The sequence below is a fragment of the Lissotriton vulgaris genome, chromosome 10 (genome assembly GCF_964263255.1).
Source record: "Lissotriton vulgaris chromosome 10, aLisVul1.2, whole genome shotgun sequence".
NCBI lineage: Eukaryota > Metazoa > Chordata > Amphibia > Caudata > Salamandridae > Lissotriton > Lissotriton vulgaris.
In genome coordinates this window covers 21,711,432-21,728,982 of record NC_141698.1, presented here as the reverse complement: position 1 = coordinate 21,728,982, position 17,551 = coordinate 21,711,432, and positions in this window count along the sequence as shown.

The window sequence follows — 17,551 nt, the reverse complement described above, 5'->3', positions numbered from 1 at the left end:
CTTTCTGCCTGCTGAGAAGAGATAGTAGCCTGCCTAGCTCTGCAGGAGGAGTCACTAATCCCTACATGCAAACATTTCGAAACATGAACAAGCATTTGCAATGCAATCGGTCTCGCATTTGTTGGAGTTGGAGCTATTGACATGTAAATGGCAATATTTTGTCAGTTATGTTTTTTAAGTGCAGTGATCATTTAAAGAAACTAGGCTATTGCTGGTGTTTGTAAGCTGGAATACCAAAGTATTGCTGCCCTGAAATCTGTGCTCAGAAGGGATACCTATTAAAAACAAGCGAGGATCAGCAACTCTCTATTTTTAATTTAGCACGCACTTTAGCTGCAGTAAATAAGCATGGAAAGCAATGCCAGGGGCATAAACCTAGAACCTCTGCTTTCTCCTGGACTGTGGCCATAGGGGTATCCAGCAGTGTGCTCTGCCTAGGTTGCACAAGTGTCTCTCCTACGCCTTAGGAGCACCCCTTCAGAGTGCGCAGGTTACATTGGAATAGAGCAGCAGAAGTGGATGATTTTACTACTCCCATTACTTCAGTTCTCGGCTGGAGGAGGCGTTGTCGTCTGATGTCATCTTGGCAGTTTATGAGTATGCGGTGTGCTTATTAGAGCAGTGACTCAGCTCTGGTTTAAACTGTTATCTATGAATGAATAAAACAGGCCTGGGGAAGGTGGGGTGGCGAGAGACCCGTGTTTTCCAATAAAAAAGTTACATTTATTAAAAATAATTCAAACCAAATACTACGTGCACAGAAAAGGGAGAGGAGGAAGGACGTAGGAGGTCGGCAACACAGCTAACAGGGGTGGGGGGGGGGCTGGAGCAAAGTCAACACGGACAATCTGTGAGGATGAGCAGAGTTTAGAATGCAAGCGGGGGCACAGCCATCCCACCTCAAGGCGGCATCGGAAGGCTCGTTGTTACGGGGAAGGTGGGGCAGTCCAAGTCCCGTGTATTTTAACCCCTTCCGTGCGGGGCTGTTTCCCCCGCTGTGCTGGGGGCGGCGCGTACAGCGCCCCCATGCTCATGACGAGGTCAGCTCGTCATGAGCTACGGCGCTCCGGTGCTCATGATGAGCTGAGCTCGTCATGGCCGCACCCGTTCCAATGGAACGCTCAGCACAGCAGGGGAATCAGCCCAGCATGCAAGCGTGCCACGGAACGGGCGAGGTCATGACAAGCTCAGCGGAGCCTTTGAAGTGTGTGTGGCTTTCATGTGGTGATGCGAGGCAGGCGGATAGAAGCGCGGTCACGAGACCACATGCGCTTCTGGAAATCCACGCTCTTATTTTAGCCCCTATAGTCTCGTCCTATTCATTCCTTGCAGAATGGAATAGGACGAGACCTAAAAAGGGAGCTAGTAAAAAACAAAAAAACTAAATCAGAATTATTTTTCACCATTGATTAACACTGAAAGAGGGACAATCTATGACAGAGACTGTTAACATTTTGTAACTTAAAAAATCATGAGTTTCCCGTCTGAATCAGGTCTACTGGCATATATGAGTGTCCCTGGAGGTAGGGACACAGACCGAGAGCAAAGCCTGAAGTGACCCATCTTGCAGAGGGTCCCCAGCTCTGCGGGTTCCTGACAGGAACTGCAAAAAACCTACATCGCCTCAGTTGGGGCTGCAACTTCTGTGGTAATTGTGTTGGGCTGGTGGGGGTTGAAACTGCAATGCTGATTGCATCAGCCTGGTCAAGGCAGAAACTGTAGTGCTGATTGTGCCTGCCTGGTCGTGGCTTCAACTGGAGTGGTGTTTGTATTGGCCCAGTCGAGGTTGCACCTGCTGTGGTGCTGATTGTGCCTGCCTGGTCGTGGCTTCAACTGGAGTGGTGTTTGTATTGGCCCAGTCGAGGTTGCACCTGCTGTGGTGCTGATTGTGCCTGCCTGGTCGTGGCTTCAACTGGAGTGGTGTTTGTATTGGCCCAGTCGAGGTTGCACCTGCTGTGGTGCTGATTGTGCCTGCCTGGTCGTGGCTTCAACTGGAGTGGTGTTTGTATTGGCCCAGTCGAGGTTGCACCTGCTGTGGTGCTGATTGTGCCTGCCTGGTCGTGGCTTCAACTGGAGTGGTGTTTGTATTGGCCCAGTCGAGGTTGCACCTGCTGTGGTGCTGATTGTGCCTGCCTGGTCGTGGCTTCAACTGGAGTGGTGTTTGTATTGGCCCAGTCGAGGTTGCACCTGCTGTGGTGCTGATTGTGCCTGCCTGGTCGTGGCTTCAACTGGAGTGGTGTTTGTATTGGCCCAGTCGAGGTTGCACCTGCTGTGGTGCTGATTGTGCCTGCCTGGTCGTGGCTTCAACTGGAGTGGTGTTTGTATTGGCCCAGTCGAGGTTGCACCTGCTGTGGTGCTGATTGTGCCTGCCTGGTCGTGGCTTCAACTGGAGTGGTGTTTGTATTGGCCCAGTCGAGGTTGCACCTGCTGTGGTGCTGATTGTGCCTGCCTGGTCGTGGCTTCAACTGGAGTGGTGTTTGTATTGGCCCAGTCGAGGTTGCACCTGCTGTGGTGCTGATTGTGCCTGCCTGGTCGTGGCTTCAACTGGAGTGGTGTTTGTATTGGCCCAGTCGAGGTTGCACCTGCTGTGGTGCTGATTGTGCCTGCCTGGTCGTGGCTTCAACTGGAGTGGTGTTTGTATTGGCCCAGTCGAGGTTGCACCTGCTGTGGTGCTGATCGTGTCAGTTCGGCTGGAGCTGCACCTGCGTTTGTTAAGATATCAACCCGGTCAGGGCATCAACTTCCCTGATTGTTGCATCAGGCCCCTCAAAGCCACCACTTCCCCATGACATGTGTATCAGTCACCTCTATGGCAGGCCTACTGAGCCCTAAAGGCAGGGTGCAATGTATGACACAAGCAGGACACGTACTTTACTGTGGAAAAACGTGGTCGCTTCATTGGTAAGAAAATGGTTACACACTGACCTCTCAGCTGTGCGAACTCCTGAACTGTGCAAAATTAATGTAACTTGTTGCAGTGTGCAGCTATTAACTAAGCTGCCACTTTGTTGCCTTTAAACTCCTGTGCCTTCCTGGGCACACATGGATCATACTCTGCAAGACAGCTTTCTCCCCTCTTGGAGCAACATGCCAACGCCTCTCATGAACGAGCACAATGAGGTGAATACACGCCAGGGGCATCTGGCCTCCGCCCCGGGAAACCCATTTAGGTGTTCGCCCCTACAGGCAGGCTTCAAAGGTGAAGCTGCTTTTGAAGCGCAGATGTGGGTCACCGGGGTGTGGGGAGAAAAAGGACTGTCCCATGGTTGATGTGGACAGGTTGACACAGGAAGCAGATAGGGGAAACCTGTTGCAAACCGGTTTCCCCAGGGGAGTGCAGTCCTGAGGTAGCAAAGCCAAGGGCGTGGGCTAGGGATGCCTGTACTACAAAAAGAGGGGTTTCACCATCTTGGGAGTAGGCAGAATGGGGCATCCTGGGATATACAGATGCCACGCTCCACAGCAAGTGGTTACTAGGTGGGAGGGAACCTAATAACCCATTGGCTGCTAACTGCATTCTGCCCGGAGGTCACTTTCCAAACATAAAGGAGGCACCTCTGGCATGCAGACCTCAAACTTTGACTGACTTGGAAGAAGGACTGAAGAAGGACTGCCCTGCTGCACCAAGGGACCAGCAAAGAGAGACTGCACCGATGAGGACTGCACCTGCTGCTCCTGGTGGCTAGCAAAGAGAGGGACTGTGCCCGCTGTGTCCTGCTCAGGGAGAATCTGTATCCAGAGCCCAGTCAAGCCAAGATAACTCCAAGGGTAAGCTGACTGGCCTCCTGGTAGCATCACAGGGACACAACAGCTGAAGACGCCTGCTTGCGCAAGTTGGTAGTCCAAATTCTTCAAGTCGCTACCACCGCCGCCTGTGACTGTATCAATGGGTGACTAGTAGTCCAGTGGCAACTGGACTTTGGCCAGACCTGAGAGGACTTCTGTAAGGTGTCAACGCTTCAACCAAGGCCCCCTCATCATCTTCGTGGATCGAGGAATCTATGCAGGAAGACCCCTAGCGACCACATTGCACCCACAGCATTCTTAGAGCATCTTTAACATCCTTCATCTCTTGCATCAGGACCACTCCATACAAATCCATTGCAACAGGGATACAGTTCCTAGATCTGATGAAGGACTGCTTCTCCTGTGAAGGTAACTGTTCTTGAGGACCTAGCTGGTCACCCTATCTCCCTGAAGGGAGTTGGTAGCTCTAAGTACCTCTACCAACTGGATGGATACTTACCTACGTTTCCTTTGAAAATGTTTCTGTGTCCAAATTGTTGACTTTGCAAAGCTTGTTCGCGGTTAAGTGAAATTGCACAGATTTATTATTTCTTATAAAATGTATATCTTGTCTACCCATCGGTGGATCTTTTTCTTTCTAGTGTCTAAATTCTTATGAAAATTCAACCTATTTTTATAAATTGGTGTCGGATTTCTATAGTGAGTTAGAAGATCTGCAGTGATGGCACCTTCTCATGTGGATTGACCAACATTTCCAGAAGCAATGAAAACCAGCAATGTCTCACCTACGTTGGAAGAGGTGTGAGAGTTACTGGCACTTGCTTGAGTTTCCCCACTACATATGGAAAGCGAGGTAGTTATGATATGACATGCAAAAAGAAATGTGTACAGCGCACGTTCACCAGCGGCTTCTTGGCGCTTTAGGACAGGCTGGAACTGACAGCAGAGCAGGAAGATTTTACTCAAAAGTTTGTGAGAACAGCCACGTCTTTAGGGCTTTCCTAAATCCTGATAGGAGGGGATAAGGCAGAGATCAAGTGGGAGAGAGTTCCAAAGGTGGGGGGCTTGTGAGGCAAATCGTAAGCCCCCAAGCCTTTTGCGCTTAAACGGACATGTGGAGAGCAGTTTGAGGCCAGCCGATTGAAGTGCTCGGGTAGGGGTGTATCTGTGGAGCAGAGAGGCAATGAAGGAGGGGCCTTGGTTGCCAAGTGCTAGGTAGGTAGGTAGTACAGCCCACCTTGAAGAGACTACGCTGGACTACAGGTAGCCAGTGTAAACTTCTCAGAAGCGGTTTCACAGAGCAGGACCTAGGCTGCCGAATGACCAGCCTGGCGGCCTGGTTTTGAGCAAGTTGGAGTTGGTGGGACTGATAGAGAGGAATCCCAATATCAAGAGAGTTTGTATAATCAATGCGAGACACTACTAGACCCAGTGTGACGTGGACCAGGGCATCATGGGTAAGGAATCTGCTAATCTTTCTGATGCGGCGTAGGTGGAAGAAGCACGCCGACATAACGGATTTGATTTGATGTTTCATGGACAGATCCTTACTGATGGTAATGCCAAGACTCTTAGCCGAGTTTGCTGGGCGGGGAGCGCAGCCCAGCGTGCGCGGCCAGAAGCTGGGATTCCATGGATTGTTCAAAGGTTCAGTGACCAGCTCAGTGTTATCTGGATTAAGCTTGAGCTGGTTAGCACTCATCCAGCAGCTAATGAACGTCATTGTGTTCTGGAAGTTCTCAATTGAGGCGGGGGTGGAGTCGATATTGAAGATGAGCTGCAGGTCATCTGCGGAATTGAAGATGACCACTGGTTTTTCCCTAAGTTTGGCAATCAATGGGAGGATGTAAAGATTAAATAATAAGGGGGACAAGGAGGAGCACAAGTAAGGTCCTTTGCCTCAGACGTAAAAGGGCCAAGACGAACTGCCTGCTTGCGGTCTTGCAAGAATGAAGCAAGCCACCTAAGCGGGATGCCCCTGATGCCGGCGTGCTCGATCCGCTGAATAAGAATATAGTGATCAACAGTATCGAACGCCGCCGACAAGTCAAGGAGCACCAAGGCCTGGGAGATGTTTTGATCCGCCCCCTTTCTGAGTTCATCATGTACTGCCACCATGACCGACTCAGTAGAGTGCTGGGGTCTAAAACCTGCCTGATGCTGGTCCAGGAACTCTGAACTTTCAATGAAGGAGCCAGGGAAGCTGGAGACATGAGCCTCCAGTAGTTTACCCAGGAAGGGAATCAGGAATATTGGCCGAAAGTTGCTGAGGGTGGCTGGGTCCGCCCCAGGTTTTTTAAGGATAGGTGTGAAAATGGCTGATTTAAAGGAGCTGGGGGATCGTTGAGGAAAAGTGAAAGTAAATATTCCTGACAAGCTTATCCATGGGGAATTGCCCACGTACTGTGGGAGCCTGCAGATGAAGCTTGCAACTTTTGCCGTTTCGGAAGTGGTGAACCAAGGGTATCCCCTGTTTCTGGAAGTAATGCTGAAGTACTTGGGATACATTTCCTATTTGTCTACTTGTTGATATGTCCCACACAGCAGTTACACAAAGTCGCAGTCCACCTCAAGAAGATGCTCCACCAGAAGCTAGCTCTGATTTAGCATGACCCATCCCCAGTTTGTTTGGGGTAATGTTGACAACTGATGCAAGTAGTACCTCCTGGTCTTTGTATGTAATAAATATGGCATTCAGGTTGTCTGTTTTCACCAAGCCTTATTTCTTTCAAATCAGCTTGTAAAGATATTTGCATGCCAATTAAATGGCCGTAAATTTGAGAAAGGTGATGTGATATTTTCTGTCTTGCTTCCGGGTACCCTCATGTCATTCAATTGTGCTCCCTAAGGTACCCTCATGTCATTCAATTGTGCTCCGTACCCCTCAGGTTAGGAGTCTTTGGTAACGGTCACCTGTAGCTGACGATCCAGAAAAACTCTGGCCAGTGAACATTTTTTGTGGTTTACCATTTGAGACTGTGCTGAACCCTGAGCTCGGTCAACGCTAGATCTTCCCATTGACCCGCCATATGTGACCATTGCCTGAGCAGTCACCCCTGTTTTGGACATGTGCAGGCGAGCGCAGAACACTTTGGGTATTATGCAGGCCATCAACCACAACAATTTAATTACTGTCCTCACAGCCAAATGAGGTGATGTCTGAAAAAGTGGAAACAGCTATTGAAATGTCATCACCCTCTCTTGATTCGGGTAGGTTTTGCCTGTTACTGAATTTAACACTGCTGCGGAGGACAGGGATGGGTCTTTTTGGCATTTGCTGTGAATTCTAAACTGTATAGGGGTGACGAAGCCTTCGATTGTGTACTAGGGATTGTGTGCCACAGCTGCTTTTATCAGTAAATCATCCAGATATGGAAAGACATAAATATCACTGCAGCAAAAAATGCTGCAAACACCACTAGACATTCTGCAAGTGGCCTTCAGTGCAGTTATAGCTTTAAAGTGTAGAAACCTGAACTGGTTGTGTTTTCCACATTTCGCACATCTAAGTTAAAGGTGATGTACCAGATGAATCCGGATGAGGAAGTAGATGTCCTTCCTGTCAAGGGCCGCCACGTAAGCTCCTGTTAAGAGTAGAGGGATGAATAGACCTCCGGGTACTGTCCTTTTTGGGAATGCAGAAGTACTGTGAATACACTCTTTGACCATGCTGGTCTGGTGCCCAGGCTTGATGGCATCCGTCCTGAGAAGGGTTTGTGCTTCCTCCTTGAGCAGTCATTGATGTCATTGTATCTTCTAGGGTGACGCCATTACAGGATACCATTCTAGGATGGCGAGGACCTGGCTCCTGTGGTGTCAACATGTTCTTCGCTGTTGATTGTAGGTCGGCTTTCCTCCGTCTACCATCCTGAACTTCTAGGAGCTCTGTTGATGGTGTGGATCCACTTGACACTGAAAGTGGAGTTGAGGCCTAACTTGGCGTTGGTTTCGAAGCCAAATTCATAGTTGAAGGTGTCCGCTCGGTAATTCAGGCTTTGCAGGTGTAGTTTTGGCTCCAGTCTCGGAGCCTTTAGCTCAAGGCTTCTCTAAGTGTCAAAGCCGTTTGGCTTGAATCTCTTGGCTTGAAGTCCTGCTTAGTCAAGAGTGGTTCTCAGCCTTCATGTGCAACTTCTTTTGAGGTGAACCACAGAGTCATTCCTTGTGTTCCACAGAAAGAAGGTACTTGTCGGAGGTTAATTCTTCTCACTTTAGAAGCAATAACCATATTTTCTTTCCCTAAAAGTGATTGGGTTTGTGTGGGTCATTGACAAGTCACTGCTTTGAGGTGAAGGAGACCTTTCCAGAGCCACCTCTACCTCTTTCACTATCTTTGCCCCACGGTTCTCCCTGTGAAAAGGACTTTTGCAGTTGCCCTTGGTAAGACTGATGCTGTTGTTAGCCTGACTTCTGCAGTGCTAAGGCAGCATTTGCTCTTCCACAGGTTTGTTGATGACAAAACCCAGGCTTTGCAGGTTCTGTATAGAGTGCCCTCATGTCCTTAGCAGTGTCGGTATCCTTCATGAATTATTCTGGTGTCGTGTCCACCTGAGGTCCTGAGAGGTGTTGCCCATGAAATGAAGCAGTAATTAGGTAGGTGTTGCTGGACCTCAGGACAGACCCCCATTACACTCAGAATGATGATGGTGGTAACTTCTTGTGAGGCGGTGTCGACTGCATCTAACATACATCTTATGATAGTATTGGAAAAAGTTTACCCTCCCGCACCAATCCCATGGCTCTTTTACTTTGATTATGGAAGGTGTTGATAACTTGTTCCCTCTCCTCCCAACAACACCTATCGTACTTGAGAGAAGAGCCACCACATCAGCGATACTCCACTGTGTCGCTGCGCCTACACACACACACGTGTCCAAGCTGCAACACTCTTCCAGCTTTCCATGTAAGGTGGGGTAGCATCATCCGTTCTTTGTGCAAAGGCTTGTTTCCGAGCTGTGTGTAGCACCAGCAAATCTGAAGGAACTTGGCTCTTAATGTAAATTAGGTACTGCAGGAGCAGCCTTATACAATTTTCCCATCCTGGCAGTAAGTACCCTGATCTTCACCGGCTCCTTAAAGTTCTCTGCTGCACACTCTCTCATACTGCGAAGCATGGGCAGGAACTATACTGATCGTTCGTCTTGGACAGGGCCGCCACTAAAAAGTCATGCTGTTGTGGTTGTATCTTATAGGGAGAGGGCATACTAGAATACCATTCTAGGATGGCGAGGACCTGGCTCCTGTGGTGGAAGAGGAAGTGTCAACATTTTCTTCGCTGTTGAATGTAGGTTGACTTTCCTCTGTCTACCATCCTGCACCTCTAGGAGGTTTGTTAGTGGTGTGGATTCACTTGACACGGAACGTCGAGTTGAGGGCTAACTTGCCGAATTCATAGTTGAAGGTGTCCGCTCGGTAATTCAGGCTTTGCAGGTGTAGTTTTGGCTCCAGGCTTGGAGCCTTTAGCTCGAGGCTTCTCTAAGTGTCAGAGCTGGTTTTTTTTCTTCCAAGTTTCAAGTTTTAATTTATTTGATTTCATTCTCTACTGAGAACAAGAAGTTTCAAGCATGGCATTTGTTATAACAATAGACGTAAACCGATCAATACAGATTTAAAAAAGTTTAAAAAAATGTAAACAGGTTACAACACACAAATTCGATGCGATCTCTGCAATGGAGGAGTGCAAGATCTGAAGCATGTTTTGTCAGTATGCCCGAACTCGACATTGGTTGAGGCTAGAAGCTACTTAAAAATAATCCAACTCAGATATAACAGCATCTGTGCAGAGCCTGATCTCGCTTTTTAAATCACCCCCTGACAAATTTGTGTGTTGTAACCTGTTTAAATTTTTAAGAACTTTTTATAATCTGTATTGAATGTTTTACGTCTATTGTTGTAACAAATATCTTGCTTGAAATTTGTTGTTCGCGGTAGGAAACTAAACCAAATAAATTAAAACTTGAAACTTGTGTCAAAGCTGTTTGGCTTGAGTCCCTGGGCTTGAAGCCCTGCTCAGTAAAGAGTGGTTTTCAGCCGTCATGTGCAACTTCTTTTGAGATTGAACCCCAGAGTCATTCCTTATGTACAAAAGGAAGTATGAGTGTTCTCAGGGTCAAGTTTGTCCTCCGTGCAAACTTCTTCCAGAATGTCTTTATTCCTCGATGTCGGAGCCATTCGAGGAAATGGTGTTGGGACTTTCCTACATCTGACCTGGTGGAACGCTAGATGGACCTTCTCCCTCCAAATAATTTCCCTCACGACCCTTAGGTCTAAAGTCTTCTGTCATTTTGGATGGGTCCTGTCGCTGTATCCTGGAGTTTGACCAGTGACGCTCACTCTACTATCTAATCGTTTTTTGTTCTAGATGACCTTAAAGTGCAAGCAAATCAATTCCTCTTGGTGCTGAGCTAAACCTAGGTTACAAACTCGATGATGGTCCAACCACAGGATTATATTAAGGCAAAACTGGAAGGGCGTGTTCTCCATTGCCTACCCAACCAAGAGTCCCTTTCATATGAACGGGTGCTTGATAAAAACCGTTTCGGGTCGAATCCAAAGTCACAACAGGGAAGATGATTCCTTCAGTGCCTTCTGTTGGAAATCTAATGCCAGGAGTTCAACAGTTCTTGTCTGTAACTCAATCATCCTGGAACTGGAGATGAACGTCTGAAACCAATAGCGGGAAAAACAATCTGAAGTGGAATCTTTGTCCTGGTGCATTGTGAGAATCCAGGAAGAATCACGAGATATCTTGAGATCAAAGACATCTCTGAAGGAAAATGTACGTGCCCAACAGTAGATGACAGGAGCGTGCTGCAGAGGTTGCGATATATAGCAGCACAAGCTACAAGCATGTAGTTGCCCCTACTGCTGAGGTGGTGGTCAGATAAGAATGGTCTCCGGAATTAAGAAATTTGAGCACATCTCTCCAGCCCTCAGAGAACTCAGATTGCTCCCAGTGGAGTTGCGAGCCAGTTTCAGAACAGCCTGCATCACGCACAAAGCCCTGCACACAGGCAAACCAGAATACCAGGCCGCCAAGCTCAACAGGGCAGGCCAGTCCAGGAACTTTAGGAGCTCCAGCTCTCCACTGCTCATCCCTCCTAAAACTCGCAAGCACAGAACCACAGCCAAATCTTTTGCTGGTAACGCTCCTAAAATCTGGAACTCCATTCCTCTCCACATTAGAACAATCCCCTCGTTTTCAAAATTCCAGAGGCTTCTCAAAGACCTCTTCCTCGACCGTACTCGAGGGAATAGACAGACCCCCCGGACTGTCCCCAATTGTCATTCCAGCTTTACTAAAATATTGAGTCTGACAACACGGTCTCGCAACTCACGATATCCTTTGGGTACAAACATTTTGATAACCGATTCTGTATGGTTAAATATCTGCTCACTATTGTATATGATGTATATGTTGTGAAGCGCTATGATACCCTTTGGTCTAGCTAGCGCTATACAAAACTACTAAAATAAAAAATAATACAAAATAAAAAAAATAACAAAATATAGGAATTACATGTTTTGCATTGATATCTTGCTCACAGTAAGAAGTGAAACCAAGAAACTGTCAATTTGTAATGGTACTCAGTTAACAACTGTACTCTTGCAGACAAGACCATCATATGAATTGTGTCAGACTCTGTATATCTGCCTTACATACACTGTGCAGCTATAAATGACATGAGACTGTAGCGAGGACAAGGGGCCCCCGCCCCCGGTGGCCAGGAGTGAACCCGTAATGTGTGACCCCCCCCTCTTGTCTCCCCAGGCAGCGGAGGTCCCGACATGGCACCGAGTGGAAGAGACCTACAGCTGCGACGAGGAGGAATGGGAACACGGACCCTTTAACTGGCCAGGTATGCTTGACGTGGAGGCGGAGCCCACACCTACCATAAAGGAAGCCCTTCCCCAAGACCAGGTGTGTCTTTACACCGGAGGTGCGGTCAGAGAGGATTGGAGTGGCGGTGAGGCGTGGAGCAGAGGAGTGTCGTGGAGCGGTCAAGCAGAGGCGGAGATTCAACAGGAGGACGGAGGAGAGTACGGAGAGGAGAGTCGGAGGACGGAGGCGACGGCAGCTCCAGGCAAGGGAAAAGCAACATCGGAGGACGGAGCGGGAGACGACGCAGGAGATTTCCAGGAGACGAGAGCCGCGTCCGGACCAGAGGCAACACCGGGGGTGATTCCTACAGAGAGAGAGCAGCCGACGCCGGGAAGCCGACGCCTGAGGTTTCTAAGGCGACCAGCGGGACCATCAGAGCCAGGAGGCCTACGGATCCACGCATCGCCCAGCCACTCCCCCGGAGGGGCGTGGCTAACAGAGGTGCGTGACAGATTTGCGGGGTGGATGCGTACCAAACGAAGCGTAGCCCCAGACCCCTAGAGTAAACCCCTTCATCACGTCCCTCACTGTCACGCTAGATAACGGTGCACTGTGTGTTTCCTCACCCCCTGCCCTGATACTGATTGCTGGGTGAACCCCTATCCTGATACAACCTCTGTTTTTGCTTCTCTCCTTCGGCGGAGTCGGGGCCACGACGGAGACCGACGGGAGTGGAAGAAGGGGAACCAACCGAAGGCGAGAGGAAGGAGTGATCGGCAAGAGTAGGAGAGAAAGAAGCAGGTCACCGCGAAGGCTTACCTCCCGACCTACTTGTACCGATAGACTGTATCGCTCAATAAAGCCCAGTTTAAACCCTACCAAGACTCGCCTCTTACCCATCCCCGTCCAGCCGATTACAGAGACGTTAATGTTTGAATTGGTCAGCAGGATGCTGAATTTTTCGAGACGGAGTATAATACAATCCCTTCACTAGCGCTGTCGTGGGTAGGACAGGATCTACTTTTTTCTCCTTTTAAAGCTGCTGCAATATAATCGGTTTGTGTTCCTTGGGATCGCAGAGGCTCGATTCTCTCTGAGTGTGGCTAGATCAGCTGTTCATAAGTAAGCATTCTTTTTGAATGGAGGCAGAAGTAGACATCAGTTAATTTGTGCATAATTAGATAATTCAATCGTCTTTCCAGCATTCTGTTCTTGTATTTGATCAGAACATTTTTTATTTTTACGAAACATCTCTTTATTAACAGTTTTATCATACAAAGACCACAAAAAGCATTACACCTTGAGCAACTCATTACATTGCGCCAACAGAGACCAACAGACATAGTATAGCTGTTTCACACATCGTTTGTGGTTGTAGGGACGCCGAAGGGCATAAAATAGTCCAGGGAATACCAGTTCAGCTTATTCAGGAAGACAACATTCAAAACAACAGAAGTAAATAGTACAGCGGCGTGCACTAAAAGAAAGACATTTCGATCTAGGTTCAAAGTAACTATCTATTGCACGCAGTTATCCCAGAAGGGTCTGGGAAGGATTGAGGAGGGACAAGGAGCAGAGGGGTATGTTATTCAGGCTAGACATGAGAGCTCAATCAAATAGCTGGAGCTCTTTAAGTTTAAGAGGTGTGAAACAGGAATGCTCCAGGCGAGAGAGACGTATTGTATGAGAGGCTGCGAGGTGTGAGTGAATTTCCCCTCCGTCAAGTGATTTCATGCGAGAGAAGTTTCATAGCTAGGACTTGCCACATTCGCGTATACCATTGAGCTAGTGGAGGGGCATTGGGTTTTTTCCGATGTAGAGCCATTAGTTGCTTGGCAGCACCCAACATGTGGCTAATTAAACGCCATTCAGCTTAAGAAATGGCTTGCGTGAGTAGGGGCCGGACACCAAGGATTATCGTCAAGTAGGATTCCGCAAGCAGGAATACTACAGTTCCTCTGATGTGGCTGAGAATTTCTTTCTGGAAGGATGTGAAGCTTGGGCAGGACCACCATATGTGTAGGAAGTCTCCAGGTGCCGAGGTACAACACCAAAAAGTGGTGAAGAGGAAGGGAAGATAGTGCGTAGGCATGAGGTACCAGCACATTATTACTTTATAGGTCATCTCGCATCGTGATATGCTTTTATGAATTGTTCCCATTGTTTCGTAGGTATGTCTTCTCAAATGTTCGCATGCCATCACATTTGGTAGGGATGTGGGTAGAATGGGGTGGAGTGTTGGAGTACCTGATATGTACAAGAGATTATCCTGCGAGTCCTGTAAAAAGCCCGAACTAAGCTCTCAAAAGCTGTTAGTTGGCGCGTCAGTCCGTATGCGTTGGGTGGTAAAAGGGCCCAGTGGAGCATTTGAAAATACTGAAGCCTTGTGGATTTAGGGACATGCAAGTCTTGTTCACATTGCTCAAATATCTTAAAGGATTCACCCTCAAAAAGGTCCCTGAGAGTGCAGCATTTTCTCTCTCTGCAATGGCTGGAAGAGTGGTTGCAGGGCTGGTGTGAAATCTGGATTATGTGCCAAAGGGGTGTTGGGCGAAGGGAAGGTGGTGAGACCTAGTTTCAAAGCCACTTTTTCCCATAGCTCCAGCACCGTATTTGCAGGGATTGCAATGTAGGCGCTCCGGGCCTCGTGTGTATTAGGGAGCCACGCCAGATCCCTGAGGGGTCGACAAGCCACAGCCCGGTCCATATGAAACCAGTGCTTGTCGCTTTCCCGCACAACCCACTCTGAGATGTAGCGTAGGTGGGCTGCCCAGTAATATTCAAGGAGGTTAGGGCACCCTAGCCCCCCTTTGTCTCGGTCAGCATCAATACAGTTTACAAAAGCAAAGATGTTTCCCATCCCGAAAAAAGGACCATGTGTCATGTTGGAGGCTCATAATCTCATCTTGAGGGATTGGAGTGGGCAATGTTTGGAAGAGATAGAGGATTTTTGGCAAGAGAGGCATATTTACTGCGTTTAAACGAAACAGCTATGAAACCTGAAGAGGTTTTCAACTGTGAAGTATTTCTAAGACGAATTTCCGCCATTCCAGTCAGTTGGCCATTCTCAATGTAGATAAAGTTGGTGTGAGACATAGGCCCTGGTATTTAATGGCGCATGGAGTCTATTGGAAGGGCACGAGGGACTGCAATGCTGGTAGGTCAGTGGGAGGAACGGTCAAATGTAACGATTGGGACTTAAACATATTGATTTTGAAGCCAGAGAATTCTTCAAATGCACGCAAAGTCTGTACTAGTGCCGGATGGGATGTCTCGGGCTGGGCAAGAGTCATAAGGTTGTCAGCAAACTTGGCAATTTTATGGGTTCACTCCTGAAAGGTATGCCCACAATGTCCTCAGTTTGTCAGATTACAACTGCCAAGGGCTCTACTGTCAGGGCAAATAGAAGGGGCGAGAAAGGGCAGGCCTGTCTGGTGCCCCTCTTTAATTGGATAGTTTGGAACATGCCTCCATTTGCAGTGGGAGAGGTGTAAGAGGCCATTATCCTGGTAATCATGGCAGGGCCTAGACCCAGCCTGTGGAGTACTGCCTTTAAGAAGGGAGAGCTGACCCTTTCAAAGGCCTACTACGCATCAAGCGATAGAAAGCAAGACAGGATAGCATGGCGGTGTGATTTCTCCACTAGATGGTCCAGGCAGTGAATACTGTCCGACCCCTGTCTGTTATGTATGAAGCCAACTTGATCTGGGTCTATAAGACCAGGAAGGTAGGGCTCCAGTCCATTTGCTAGGATTTTAGTATAAAGTTTTGCATCCGTGTTTAAAGTACAACTGGATAATAAGAGGTGGAAAGGGAAGGGTATTTGCACAGTTTTGGGATCAGCGTAATCTCCGCATCTGACATTGTGGGGGTGAGCTCAGAGTTGGCTGTGAAGGTGTTAAAAAGAGCCAACAGGCGCTCTTGTAGTTGTCAGAGAAATCTACAATAAAAGGCCACAGGGAGACCATCGGGAGCCAGGGTTTTACCAAGGGCAAGGCCCTTCAGGGCTCCCTGAAGCTTTCCATAGAGACAGGGGCCTCAAGCAATTCCGAGGGGAGTGAATCAAAGGAATCCCATCTACACCCCGCGAGGTAGTAGTCAATGACGCCCTGATGTGCTTCAACGCTATTCTAAACGGCGTGGTAGAAGTCCAGGAACACCAGCTGTTTGGCCGCTTCTGAAGTAGCCCAAATACCCGTCGCAGTCTGGATCCCAGGGATATGGGTGCGGGCTTGTTGCTGCCAAAACTTCCACACCAAGAGGGTTCCCTCCTTATTACCACCCTCATAATATTTTTGCTTGCAAGCAGGGATCGCTCTGCCTCGTCTGTACGATGAGCCAAACGGCGCTTATTGCATCTGGATGGGGTGGAGTGATGAAGATGTACAAGGTCCTTGATGTCAGTTGCCAGACTGGTCTCGACCAGCTTGGCCTCAAGTCAGCAAGTTGTCTCTTCCGGCCACATGCCACCAGGGCCACACAAACTATCAGGCCGCTCCCAGGAGCCACTGCGTCAATACGCGATGCAGGGAAGAGCCATCTCCCGCAGGGGCAGTCGTCTGCCGGGTGCACTCAACAGGTGACGGCAAAATGCTTCAAAGAGTTCCCAGCCGGCTGCCTCTTCTTGATGTCAGCCGCTAGGCTTACCTGATGTTGGGGTCTTCACTCAGCACCTCCCTTGGCCACATCCGCCTTCTGAGATGTCGAGGCAGGGAGTCGCCGGCCGCTTAAGGCTCCTGCGTACCGGGTCTGTAGGCCACCTAGGTCACCGCTTCAGGCTCTGCAGTCGCAATCCAGACCCTCGCAGAAACCGCAGACCGTGGCCGATGATCCCCCAGACAAGATGGCATTGTCATGGCCTCTGCTCAAGCTGCCCAGCAGCAGCCTCACTCAGTGTCAGGACGGGTACTTAGTGCACCAGCTGAGTCCCAACAGAACATGGGGGTACAAGAGCTCCCAGCCTGCCAAGGAGAGCGAGTACGTTCGGCACTGATGCAGAGGACTGCTGTAGATAGTCCTCGGGGGTCCTGAGCTCGGGCGAAGTGCATCTAATGCCAACAACAAGAGGGGTACCAGGCTGTTCCTAAAGGAGTGCTAGTTAGTCGGAGACAGGTTAGGGATTTTGTAGGGCAACGTGAGGTGCCTACAAACGGGCATCCATTTTGTTGGATATAATGGCCTCACACACCCTTGCGAGTGTCATGCTTCATCATCGGCAATGCTCCTCGTTGGGTCGGCGGTGCAATACCCAACGGGCAACACCTCAAAGAGGGGATCTTTGGCGGAGATCTTTTACCAACTGCCGTATGGGTGAAGTGCGGGTGTGGGGCCAGAAGGGTGTAGACGTGAAAGTGGATTAAAATGGGCGCAAGGGTACCAGGGTCAATTTTATTCTGGAGGTCCCTAGGCTCCAATTAAAACTTGGTGAGCTACAACAACAGTACCCGGCGGGTAGAACAGCGGGTGAACCTCATAGTGGGCAGGTTTCAAAATCCCGCGTCTCCTTTGGTAGACCTACCCCTCACCGCCGGTCCCGGGGCTCACCATCACTAGATAGGAATACAGAGCGCAACACAGGTACACTACTTCACCTTATTTTGACATTGCAAAATATTGGAACAGCCATATTGTAGACAGTTATCTCTTAAATAGACACTGGTCCTGATGAATCGCCAGTCAATTTGACTAAGTGGCGAGAAACATGTCGACCCAGTCACACACCAGGTTAGCCTTGTATTAGGATACATTGTTTCCCTACAAGTCTAGTCCTTGTCCAAGTTTTAATTGGAGCCTAGGGACCTCCAGAATAAAATTGACCCCGGTACCCTTGCGCCCATTTTAATCCACTTTCACGTCTACACCCTTCTGGCCCCACACCCGCACTTCACCCATACGGCAGTTGGTAAAAGATCTCCGCCAAAGAGCCCCTCTTTGAGGTGTTGCCCGTTGGGTATTGCACCGCCGACCCAACGAGGAGCATTGCCG